This window comes from Spinacia oleracea, chromosome 4, assembly GCF_020520425.1.
Source record: "Spinacia oleracea cultivar Varoflay chromosome 4, BTI_SOV_V1, whole genome shotgun sequence".
Taxonomy (NCBI): Eukaryota; Viridiplantae; Streptophyta; class Magnoliopsida; order Caryophyllales; family Amaranthaceae; genus Spinacia; species Spinacia oleracea.
The window spans coordinates 83987821-84002006 of NC_079490.1; the positions used below are offsets into that span (position 1 = coordinate 83987821).

The window sequence follows — 14186 nt, forward strand, 5'->3', positions numbered from 1 at the left end:
AGATTAAAATAATAATAAACTTCACTTATTCTACCGTTTCAAATTATATGTTTCCACCTCAGAACGTACTTATTTAAAATCAGCATTCTAAGAAACCATTTTCTGGCTAAGAACTACGCAAGACCTGATTCCAAATTAAATTTATTTAAGGCGGATACGTAGGCAATCCATGATTCGGTCCAACCAATTTGCAAAAACGTCAAAGCCTATAGAATAACAAGAATAAGAAATAGAGTCCCTTATTGAAATTTAATTACTTGCAACCCAAGTCGAAAGAAAAATTTAAGTCAAAGAAAGAATCCAAGTCATCAAGATGCCAAAATGAGCACACATCGAAAGAATAATAAGGGCACGTACCCTTGCCAGAAGGAGCACTCACACTCCTAGGCACTTAGCCAAGACTCAAAAGATCGCCTTGCCTCAATTGAATGGGGGCTAGCGCAAGCGTCCATGACCTCTAAAAGTACTCGACTTGACCCTCCCTGAAGCGAACTAACTCACTTAAAGACCTTCTTTCACCACTAGACATAGTCGTTCGCTTAAAGACCTTATTTCACCACTAGACACATCATAATCGCCAACAAGTAGTAAAGGCAGTAAGCTTGCAATAAAGAGGATTGTTCTACGGCGTCGCCCCATCGTTCCTTCAAACTCAGGGCACCCGTTCATGGTAATTCAAATGTTTGCGAATCCCCTTTGAAAAAAAGACATTGTCAATAGGACTTGGCACTTAACCAAGGCTCACCCTACTCAGACATATGACACGGGCATCTAAAAATCGAAATCTGAAAGCATCATTAATGGGAAGACATAACAGCAACTGGGGGCTAAAAATTGAAATGAAAGAGCTAGGGAAAGAACTAAGTATACCTTGACCTTTTGTGCAGACATACACCAAGTAAATCTAAGTCAATTTGAAAACGGTTTACATTCTCGCAATTCTGGAAAAGATGGCCCTAAAAGCCTAAAAGCATATGCCAAACGGGCACAAGTAATATCTTGACACCTGCACCCCGGCTTCCAGCAAACATTGGAGGAAAAAACCTCAAGTGCGGGCTCATTTTAAGGGGTTTAGTGCGGGCTTTTACATGTGCAGCACATGGCCTGCCCGCACTTGATGTTTTTCAAGTGCTGCCAAAATATTGGCAGCACTTGATGTTTCAAGTGCTGCCAATTTAGAAAATGTGCCCGCACTTGACATATTTTGTGCTGCCAATTTTAGAAAATGAGTCTGCACTTGACATATTTGGTGCTGCCAATATTGAAAATGAGCCCGCACTTGACATATTTGGTGCTGCCAAATTTGAAAATGAGCCCGCACTTAACATAAAAATGGGCAGCGCAAGCATTAAAATGAGCCGCACTTGATATATAAATGAGCCGCACTTGATCTAGATTTGTTGTATAACCGACTTCCCTGCTACATATTACAATTGGACCACGCCACTGATTAACCTCGATACATTATATAAAAACTATCCAATTATATAGATAATTAAATTTAATAGTATATAATTGTAAATATAAAAGTCGTTTATATTACAATTATATGAAAAACTAGCATCAATAATTTAAGATTCAGTACAAGAAAATATCAAATACAATCACTAGTAATGGAGTTTGCCAACATTTCTCGAACTTCATCTATCTCGTCAAAGGTGAAAGGCCGCTTCCTCAGATTATTGAATACCTTTAAAATATCAACCATCAAAAAATATATATACACTTTGGTTATGTTATAAATATTGAATCATAGAATAAAGTAAGACTTAATTTGTTCATAACAAAGAAATAATGAACCGTATAATAAAAAAAGTGGCTAATTTCGGTCACAACTTTCAACTAATGAACTTAAATGAGTATTTTAAAGTCTTTCCATGTTTAATACACTTAGTTTTATGTTTGAAACACTCATTCTCACCCATTTTGGTGAAGTTATGCACATTTAAGCCTCGTTAGCTCATTATCGGTCACATTTTGACTAAAATGGCTAATTTCGGTCCCAAATTTCAACTAATGAACTTAAATGAATTTTAAAGTCTTTCCATGATTAATACACTTATTTTTATTTTTGAAAGACTCATTCTCACCCATTTTGGTGAAGTTATGCACATTTAAGCCTCGTTAGTTCATTATCGGTCACATTTTGACAAAAATGGCTTATTTCGGTCTCAACTTTCAACTAATGAACTTAAATGAGTATTTCAAAGTCTTTTCATGTTTGATACACTTAGTTTTATGTTTGAAAAACTTATTCCCACCCATTTTGGTGAAGTTATGCACATTTAAGCCTCGTTAGCTCATTATCGGTCATATTTTGACTAAAATGGCTAATTTCGGTCCCAACTTTCAACTAATGAACTTAAATGATTATTTTTAAGTCCTTTTATGTTTCAAAGACTCATTATCATCCATTTTGGTAAAGTTATGCACATTTAAGCCTCGTTAATTCATTATCGGTCACATTTTGACTAAAATGGGTAATTTCGGTCCCAACTTTCAACTAATGAACTTAAATGAGTATTATAAAGTTTTTCCATGTTTGATACACTTAGTTTTATGTTTCAAAGAGTCATTCTCAGCAATTTTGGTGAAGTTATGCACATTTAAGCCTCGTTAGTTCATTATTGGTCACATTTTGACTAAAATGGCTAATTTCGGTCCCAACTTTCAACTAATGAGCATAAATGAGTATTTTTAAGTCTTTTCATGTTTGATACACTTAGTTTTATGTTTCAAAGACTCATTCTCACCCATTTTGGTAAAGTTATGCACATTTAAGCCTTGTTAGTTCATTATCGGTGACAATTTTACTAAAATGGCTAATTTCGGTCTCAACTTTCGACTAATGAACTTAAATGAGTATTTTAAAGTCTTTCCATGTTTGATACACTTAGTTCTATGTTTCAAAGACTCATTATCACCCATTTTGGTGAAGCTATGCACATTTAAGCCTTGTTAGTTCATTATCGATCACATTTTGATTAAAATGGCTAATTTCGGTCCCAACTTTCAACTAATGAACTTAAATGAGTATTTTAAAGTCTTTCCATGTTTAATACACTTAGTTTTATGTTTGAAAGACTCATTCTCACCCACGTTAGTGAAGTTATGCACATTTAAGCCTCGTTAGTTTATTATCGGTTACATTTTGACTAAAATGACTTATTTCGGTCCCGGCTTTCAACTAATCAACCTAAATAAGCATTTAAACGCTTTACATGTTTGATATACTTATGTTTATGTTCCAAAGACTCATTCTCACATACTTTGGTCAAATTATGCACATATAAAGCTTATTTGATCATTATAGGTCACATTTTGACTAAAATGACTTATTTCCGTCCCAACTTTCAACTAATGAACCTAAATGAGTATTTTAAACCCTTTACATGTTTAATACACTTATCCTTATGTTTCAAAGACTCATTATCACCCAATGTGGTCAAGGTATGCACATTTAAAGCTCGTTAGATCAATATAGTTCATATATTGACTAAAAATGTCTTATTTCGGTCTCAACTTTCAACTAATAAATCTAAATAAGTAACTCAAACCCTTTACATGTTTATTAGACTTATTTTAATGTTTTTAAAGTTTGACAGCCATTTGAAACTTTTCCCATGCCTTTTCCCACGTTTATGATGTAAATACCTGATATTGCATGATGTCAAGTTAAGAAGTATAGCAACTCTAAAAGATATTAAGTTTTATGAGGAATTATGATAATACTGGCTAAAGGCACGTGCATTGCACGTAACATAAGATGTTGTAGTTATCATATATACTAAAATTATTTATACAAGCATAATATAGTTAGAATATTTATATTTATTCCATTATTCGTATATAGTTAGAATATTTAAATTTATTCCATTATTCGTATATAGTTATATACAACAAAAGGTAACCTAGCTTACATTTAATTGCACACGATTTGTTTTCCTAAGTCCAAAAGTAGATATGTAATCCTAAAGACTACCTTAGTAAAGGTAATCAAAAGGTTGGATGTATACATATTCAAAAGAAGCGTTCCAAATCCACCGCCACGCATTAGAAATTTTTGCATAAAGTATTTCCCATTGCAACATGGAGTATACTGAGCTTAAAAGCATATTCTAAATAACGTAGGTCACAATACCTGATTATCTTCGGATGAAGGTAAATAACCCTTAATTTCATCCTTCATCGCACGTTTACACCTGTCAATTGGCTTTGCTTGATACTTGGACCTTACTTCAGTAACAGGAGTAGTTCCCGTGGCATAACCCCTTCAATATCAAATTCATGAACTGCAAATGAAAGTATGAACTAAACAGTAGGTTATTTTGTATTTAACAAGGTGATTCCTAAACTTTGAATAATCAAAATATAAAAGGGTTACAAATCATACCGTAGAAAAGTCTTCCAAGTCATGTAGAGTTGATAATCGAAGACCTTTACAGCAATAAACCTGCACAAACAAACAACATGATAATAAGCAGTATAATACTTGTAACAAAGTGATCAACGCTAATCAAATCCATAAGCAAGAACCTATATAATTTGTGAAACTGACAAAATTACTCCTACACGGCTTTACTAAAAGAATAAAAGGTCCATAATAGGCCCAAGTGATGGGGGTTCAACAACATTATGAGCCAAATTTCTCACCAGAAATATGAAATTTAAGGATATGAATTGTTTTTTTTTATAGTAAGGGGATATGACTTTAGATAATGAATAGAACAAAGAAAATCAAAATCTAAGAACTAAACAAAATAATTATTTTAGCATTGTTGAAAGATGATAATTTCCACGAAGGATTAAAAAACAAAGAAAACAAAAAGATTTAACACAAAGTTCCAAAACATGTGTAAGATTCTACTCATCTCTTCATAAGAAGTAAATTGAACTCAAAAAAAGCTCCTACTTATAAGGTTACATAACTTAGAAAATAGACCCATTCTATCGTTCTAACTCCTTTTAAGTTTCAAGAACAAAATGCTTGCTAATATATCATCTGATTTAAACAAGTGAGGTAAAAAAAAAATGGAACAGAAACTCACCCTTCATTCTGTTAGACAATATCAGGAAGCTTGTCTCTTGTCACTTGCAACCAGCTTCTCGAGAAAAGACCATGAATAGGATGTTAAACAACACGACACATCTCAACAAGGTCTTTCAAAAGATCTTCCCAGGAAGCCTCGTTCAATTTGATATAGACAGAAACCACTGTACAAAGGAAGTACCTTGGTGATTTGATATCATATTTTTCAGTATTAACACTCCAGTAATACAAAAGGTTAAAAAAACAGACGAAATTCCAATTTAGGCTTCATATAAATCTATCCCAAAAGAAGGAAAGGTCTGGTAGTTCATTTGCCACCGCAATATGCTATAGCCAGATATCTTTTAAAGAAAGCTAGAGACTAAGATAAGTACCTAAAAACTAATAGCAGGATATGGCTTAAACAATCATCACAAGAAGTTTGACAACCAGGTGCACCGACACTTACAAAACGAGATATATTCAAACAACAATGTTGGGTTTACAATTAGAAACGAATGTAGTCTCTCTTTGCTAGAAACACGAGGTACATCCTAAGTCAAATAAGATACATCTTATGGTCAGCATTATGCAGATAAACTGCAGCTAATCAGAAACTTGGCACGTAAATGAAATTTTAGAATATCAAAATGTTACAACCAGGTCCATTTACAGTATTATGTTTACTAGAGTACCAATACAACCAGTAGATCCAACAATAGATATAGGTTACAATTAAACAATTAGGGTTTTTAATCTAACGAAAAATCAAAAAAATTAGCAAAGAAATTCATCCAAACCCCCAATAACCAAGAACTCATACAGCAAAAACCACCAAAATTATCAATTGAGAATTGTAGGAAGGAGGAGGATGAATAAAAAGGGGAGAAATCCAAGGAAAATGGATAGATTACACTGGCCAAAAAAAACAAACTAAACCCTAAAAAAATCTAAAACTAAGAGAAATTAACAATAATTACACAAAAAGCACTAAAATCGAACTTTTTCAATGCAAATCAACATAACAGAAACACGGAATCGCCAAAAATAACCGAAAATAAACAAATCGAAGAACAAACCTGAATTAGTTCCATGTAGAAGAAGGTAGAGCTCAGCGGCGGTGGGGGAAGGAGGAGCGACGCGGAAGGAAGAGGAGATGAAGAGCAGCGGCAACGCGGCAGGAAGAGGAAGAGCAGCGGCGACTTGTTAGAGAAGAACCAGAGAAGAAGCAGAGAAGGGGAAGGAGAGGAGCGGAAAAATGAAAATGAAAAAAAAGAAGCGGTGACATTTTGTGCTGGTCGATTTTAAAATGAGCCCGCACTCGAGTAAAGCCCGCAATTGAACTCAAGTGCTGCCAATTTTTAAAAAAGAGCCCGCACTTGTAAAAATTGTTATGAAATATAATATGGATGCCCATTATACCCCCATTAGTATTTCCGGAATATTCTAGGGTTCAGTCAAACCCTAACTATTGTATCCTATATATACCCAGTATTATATGGAATAATAGACACAACCCTATTCTCTCTCTTATCTCTCTTGTTTATTTACAACACGTTATGCATCTATCACTGAGGTAAATGTTATTATACTCGCTAATATCATTAATGAAAATTTTAGATTGATATAATGTACATGCGGCTATATGCGATTAGATTAGTATACATGCGATTGAAAATTTGGAATACCTTGCGGCTATATGAGATTTATAAATCATGTTTGGCTGGTTATTCGATTGATGTGATTATTTTTGATGATATTATTACTGTTGATGTTTGGTTTGGTTGCGGCTCTACTACTTTTTACTTTTTAATAATGTGATTTATTTTGCTTATGTGAACTTTTAATGATTTGAAGTTAATCGATTGGAGCAATAACCTATTGTTTAATATGGCTGCAATTGTATATTCACATATACGATTATGGCATATGTGATTATTATAAATCATGCTTAACATATGGTTGATTTATTTACTTAATCCCAGATTAGTTAATCCCATATTACTTTTGTATATGGCTGATTTATTAATTGTGCTTTGTTTTCATTATTAGTTTGTTTAATCTGGGATGTTATATTGCTGTAATTGTTTGCATTATGCGCAATATATATGTCGAACACAAACACAATAATCTCTTTGCCGCAATTGTATTATGTCGCAATTGCTATATATGCAATAAGTATTCGACTTAATTCGTATTTGTTTTGTTTAACTGATCAGCTATTGTAAGATATATTGCATTATTTTGGTTAAACACAAGTCTCTTTTAATTAATTTATTGTTGTAGATAATTCCTAATTTGTAATATTTTGTATAGTGAGTTATGTCTAATCTTACAAAACTCGAGCCCTTGATATTACCAGAAAAAAGCTATGATATTTCTTAGCCATCACCTCCATTAGAGTCTTAAAATTGAGAATTTGATGTAAAAGATCTACAAGTCCTTTGGAGTAACCTAAAGGAAACATATGACCAACAGAAAACTGTGATAATACTAGAACTCGTTATGACTGGTTACATTTAAGACTACAAGACTTTAAGTCTGTAACTCAATATAACTCAGCTATTTTCAGAATTACTTCACAGTTGAAATTATGTGGGGAGAAAATCATTGATGCCAAAATAATGGAGAAAATCTATTCTAACTTTCACTCAAATAAGTTGTCCTGCAGACACAATACAGTGGAAAGAGATTAAGAAATATTTTGTACTTATATCTTGTCTCCTTGTGGCTGAAAATAATAATAATAACGAGCTATTGATTAAAAATTAAGATTCACGTCCAACTGGTCCCGCTACATTCCCTGAAGCGAATGTGACATCCCATAATGGGAAAGAAAAAACCACACAACAAAAGTGGTCGAGGACGTGGTCATGGACGTGGGCGTGAATACGAATATGGTCGAGTTTGAGGCCGAGATGGCTCTCTAAATAACTCATATCCCCACCAGAAGTGGGACAAAGATGTCAACAAACAAGAACAAGATAAAAATGATACTTGACCAATGTATGTTACCGCTATGGAGAAAAAGGGTATTGATCTACTAAAACAAGTAGAATTTATAATAGAATTTACTAGATAATATTGAAGAAGTGAAATATGTGGTCTTGCTCTTCCCTGAAGAAAATTATTTATCAAGGGTGTTCTATGTTGAAATGCGAATATACCCTTGACTGTTGTTTACAAGTGAAAATAGGCCCGTAGACCTTTTTGGAGAAGTACAAGAAAATATGACCTAGAAAACTATAATAGTTTCTAAATCTTGTTGTCAAGATACCCTACATTTCTTTCATGAAACTAGTATGGTCCTGCAGACACGATAATTTTGAGAAACATAGTTCATATATTATCTTTTTGGTGGATGAGACCAAAATACCGAAATCCTGAAGAAAAATATTATTCTCACATTCAACTAGGTAAACCATTCCCAGAAGTGAATGAGAAATGTATGAATAAAATGGTAAAGATAATGTCAATAGTCATGATCGAGAACGAATGTGAAAGTAAAACATAGTATAATCATGGCGGAATAAATGATTATGAATGTAATTTCAAAATACACATAAGAAGTGAGATTGTAAATGATGAAAATCAGGTAAAAGTTAATGATGAGAAAACTCAAACTTTATATTTTTGGTTGGTTGCGGAGAAAATATTAAATAAAAGTTGGGCCCATTACACCAAAACATCTTGTCGAGCTTTATTAGTACTCATCACAAGGGAATAAATTATAGATAAACATGGTGTATAAAGATAATGAAAATATATGTCTAATAGACATTGTAGCACGCCCTCCGAACCAAATTTATATACATGCAAGGATAAGGGGGAGATAGCTCTCAACATAATAAAATTAGTAGTATATGATCAGGATTATAATACAATATGTTAAACTTGGTACAAATATTTGATCACGTCTTATTAACTCGCTTTATGAGCATGAGTAATATACTACATTCTGAAGATGTATACTTTTGTGATATGTACCAAAGTTGTAATGGATACTCTTGAAGAGTACAAGCTATCTTTCATAAGTTTTGTTTAGATTGTCTTGCCGTTATAATTGGGACACCAGTTTGTGTCGTTATATCACATCACAATATGTTCAAATTATAGTATTCTATAATTACAGTGATCACTTTGAGAAGATAACCAGCAGTTATCGAATGAAGTATTTTATATGATATTATATGCGCATGATGTGATAATCCAGGCCAAATAAAATTTAGTGTGCTGACACTCCCTCGTATGTTGTATATATTCAAAGGCAGGACAATGATGAGGTTGAGTTGTATTTCAATCGAATAGTTATAATGAATTGATTGAGAAAATAAATACAAGAGATATTAATGATTTTGAAAAATTGTATAATGATAGGTGATTTAAAGTTCACCATGACAGTAAGTGACCCGAAGTTCACCAGAATGATAGTAGGTGACTTGAAGATCACCAATAAGTTTACAAGTATTTTATGATTGATTTAAGTATCATAAATAAGCATCATAAATCTCTTGATCGGGGCTATCATACGTCAGCACGAAAAGAGAAAATATGAAGAAAACAACTGCATATTATATCTACTCCCCATAATCAATGTTGATCTCCAGAAGAGAACAAAAAGATGTAGTATTTATCAAAATACACGTTGAAAAGTGTATTATTTAGTTGGTGAAATTTTTTATGCCCCGTAACATATTGAAAATATTTTCCCAACTTAGGGGGAGACGAGCTAGAATAAGTTGGCAAAATTGAATGATAATATATTGATCCCCATATGAGTAAGTGTAAATGCCAACTATATGTCCTGGAAGTATGTTTGGACATAAATATCTATGACTTAATTATATTAAGTTTTACATGTTCAGAGACATAAATGTATATGTTAGTCATAGTTATCGATGTTAGACATAGTAAGTGTTGAGAAATATATCTTGCCAATATTTATTTAAATCTCTACACCTGAAGTGTAGATAATATATATGGTTCCAGCATAATGATGAGTTACAAAATTATTTATATGAAAAGGCAAGATAATGCAGTTGATAATATTTCTGAAAAGAAAGAAAACACTATTATATAGTGTATGAAATACCCTTGCAGTGGTATAGATATCTGAACTATAATAGATGGCCCATGAGAAAAGAAGAATGGTACCTATTGAATAAATATTCAGATATCATTAATGAATAGCATGCACAATATATGTTTGAAGAATTTTGATGATACCGGTATATGATGGAACCGAAATATAATGCATATGCGAGAAATAATGGATTTTGAATAGGGGATCGTAAATCTATGTCTATTTCTACGTAGACATAACTATAATGATTAAATGAGCTCATGGACCTGAAGTCCAACAAGATATGGATTTAAAATATCCACACTGTACAGTGTTTTGCATTTTGAGTCTTACATTCATTTACATGTGTAGTTAATATGTAAATGCATCATTCATCATACATTTAGTTTGTTTTGTGTTTTATCATGATTGATTTTCATTTATCAAGTTATATATGTTTCAAAATTATTATGATGTCATATATGAATATGCATCCAAAGAATGGTAAGACGGATTTGCATCTTTATGAATATTATAAGAGGAGTTTCTTACTCCAATGGGCGAATAGTTGCGAAAGAAGTATATGTATGATATTGATTTAATAGCATGTTATGAATCATGCAATAAGAAGAGTTCCTGAAGAACTTATACATGATGTACTTACACATTTAAGTTTTACATATGAATATCATAACATTGATCAAATATTATCTAAACTCTTGAAGAGTGTTTTTGAACTGTCGTCTCACCAATAGTTTGAGTACTTGAGAATTATGAAATATACATATTAGTTTATTTACGGAAGAATTCTTGTACAAATATGAGTTGATTCAAAATTTTAAGATAAGAGTATGTAATGTCCTTACATTGAGTTTATTTTATGGTCCAGAAGAACCATAAATTACATTATACCCTTAGTTGGACAGTGATATTATTATTTATCATGTATTATCATGAAAGTATGACTAGAGAAATTTTGATCAACATTGATGATTACTACTACTTATAACCTCCAGAAGAAGGTTTATATATGTCCAATATTTAAGGATACATTTTGTAATATTATGTACAAGAAAATATATTTATTTCAGGTATTATTGTCAAAAGTCTGGTGATATAAATACTCACCTAGTGCATACAAGTGAACGTTTGAAAATACAGGATATGTTTTTACCTGTGGTTGGTACTGCCATTTCTTGGCGTTCCATGAAGCAACCTATTGCAGCTACTTCTTCTAACCATGCAGAAATTTTAGCTATCCACGAAGCTAGTCGTGAATGTGTATGGTTAAGGTCTGTAATTCAACATATACGAGTAGATTGTGGCATTCCACAGGGAAAGAAGCTCCAACAGTTATGTATGAAGATAATGCAGCATGCATTGCACAGCTCAAGGATGGATACATCAAAGGTGATAGAACAAAGCACATTTTACCAAAATTCTTCTTCACCCATGATCTGCAGAAGAATGGTGATGTACAGGTTCTGCAGATTCGTTCAAGTGAAAATTTGGCAGACCTATTTACCAAGGCGCTTCCAACTGCTACTTTCAAGAAATTAGTTTACCAGATTGGATTGCGTCGTATCAAAGATCTCAAGTTATGTAATCATGAGGGGGAGTAGATGCGCGCTGCACTCTTTTTCCCTTAACCATGGGTTTTTCCCACTGGGTTTTCCTGGTAAGGTTTTTAATGAGGCAGCATTGTTCGCGCATTAGGAAATATTTTATTTTAAGAGAGAAATTTTATTTTTGTATAATGGACATCCAAGGGGGAGTGTTATGAAATATAATATGGATGCCCATTATACCCCCATTAGTATTTCCGGAATATTCTAGGGTTCAGTCAAACCCTAACTATTGTATCCTATATATACCCAGTATTATATGGAATAATAGACACAACCCTATTCTCTCTCTTATCTCTCTTGTTTATTCACAACAAAAATGTATTTTTTTTCTTTTTTGTGCTATCAAGTGCTGCCAATTTATTAAATGAGCCGCACTTGAAGAGAAGCACATGGTGATTTTTCCTCTAGTGAAATCCTTAACATTCCAAAAATCGTAACAGTATTTTGATTCACTCATGTAATCCTGTACGAACCCTTCTATAAGTCAACTTACTTAGGACAACTCGGATTGTACACAGTAGGACTCGGATTTCAAATCATTTTCAAAGACTTCTTCGAACATAATAAAGTGTCGTTGGTTTAAGCTAAGTAGGCGTTTATCTCAATGTTGTAAGCGAGTCAAAGAAATTTCTGAATATGATTTTGGGTAAAGAAGGGCACCTAGCTTTTGGTCAAGGCACACTTCAACATGTTACTACCTTGACCATGGCAATATCGCACAATACGACATTTACAAGAGAAGTAGCAAATCACTACTCGAACATACCTCGCACTAAACGAGTCTGGTTCAAACTATTCATGATCCGTGTCACCATGAATGCATAAAAACGTATGCCAAGCATTATAGCACCAAGCCAATCCCGTAGCTACAATTGGGGGATTGAGAAAAACACTCTAAAAATGCTCGAAATGACGATTTCATCGCAAATTCTCGACGCTAATGCTATACACACGTCATAGGGGCACAATCCTAAGCTTTAATCGTGTAAAACGAACCTTAGAATGGCTACAACCCCTCCCAAATTCTAAGCGCTACTTAGAATATATAAAGTCACCCCACTAACAAGGGTAACTGAAAATCGCGAGTCACCAAAACTCCGATCAAACTAGTGCACATAACGCTCGCCCTACAAGCACTCGTTACACAGTCTAAGTCGTTCCAAAGCAAAAGCGAAAGAAAAATCAAGGATATATAAGAAAATAAAAAGAAAGAAACATCTATGAATCCTCGCATCGAACGAAGTAATAAACCGTGCACGCCCACACAGAAGGTGCTACGCTTGTTTGAGCACCTGAACGAGGTGTGACGAAGTACTCCAATGCAAAAAATAATAATGATATCCCAACACCTGGAGAAATGTTCTAATACATGTTGTTAGGCCACACAAGCCTACGTCGCACCATAAGTTCAACCATCCCACGGTACAAGTCTAAAAAAAGAGAGTAAGGCATATTGCACTAATGCGGGCACGACCAAAGAGCATGTGTAAAAGAGGCAAAGACTACTTATCGCCTAAATTCAAAATGCAAGCCACACGACTTCTACATTAAGGATTAAAGGTAACAAAATATTACCTACCACGAAAGGGATAGCTCGCACCTACACGAGCGGAACCCCAGGGCATCTTTCTCGAAAGAACCTACAAAAATCGTACGCCAAAAGGAAGCATCCCAACATGCATACTTGGGGGCTCCAAGCTACGAAACAACCACAGCAAAATAAAAAAAAATCTCGAAGAAAATGTTTGAACAGTCGAAAGGGCACGATGTTTGAGCCCACCTCGTGAATGGGCCTGAACCCTATCAAGCTTCTAAGCAAACTATTCAAAATCAGTCATTGCTCAAAAAAAAAAATGATTCAAACAAACTGATTAATGGACCGCACACAACGGCCATTCTATGAACGCTCGTTCGCACATACATATCATCTTTTCTGAGTATCGAACATTTACGAACGCGTTCAAAAGAAAAAAAAAGAAAACGAACGAACAAGAGGCCAACTGTGTCATCAAGAAACCTCGCCAGAAATTATTTTCAGCGCCCAGCGCTGGGCGCCGAAATCTTTAACGCCCAGGCATGGGCGCCGAAAATGATCCCAGACCCAAAAAAACAGCTCTGACTTCTATAGGGCCCTGCCATGTTCATTCGACTTGAAAATTGCCGATCTCTTTACTGAAAGTCGCACCTCACGGCTTTGTTAAGAGTAGCACACCACTACAAAGATCGCTCGCACTTACGAGCACAATCCCAAACACGATCAAGGACATTACAGAATGCGTATCCCCAAGGAACCTCTTTGACAAGAAATGACCGTCAAGCACGAGTGCTTGGGGGCTCGAAGGAAAATATATATTATGCAAAGTTAAAACAATATTCCCAGACTACGCTGTACGAAGTCCCATGTTTGGATGTCTCAAAAATAATAAAACCGGATTACGACCTCAAGACAAAGGTCGCCGTTGATACT

General features: G+C 34.1%; 1 long non-coding RNA gene across 1 annotated transcript; it reads right to left on the reverse strand.

Moving 5' to 3' along the window:
* Nucleotides 1–1460: 1460 nt before the first annotated feature.
* Nucleotides 1461–6303, reverse strand: LOC110790637 (uncharacterized). Its single transcript, XR_002533845.2, has 5 exons — nucleotides 6109–6303; nucleotides 5049–5214; nucleotides 4394–4453; nucleotides 4142–4292; nucleotides 1461–1690 (listed from the first exon to the last, which is right to left on the reverse strand). It is a non-coding gene; the product is annotated as an uncharacterized lncRNA (long non-coding RNA).
* Nucleotides 6304–14186: the final 7883 nt, after the last annotated feature.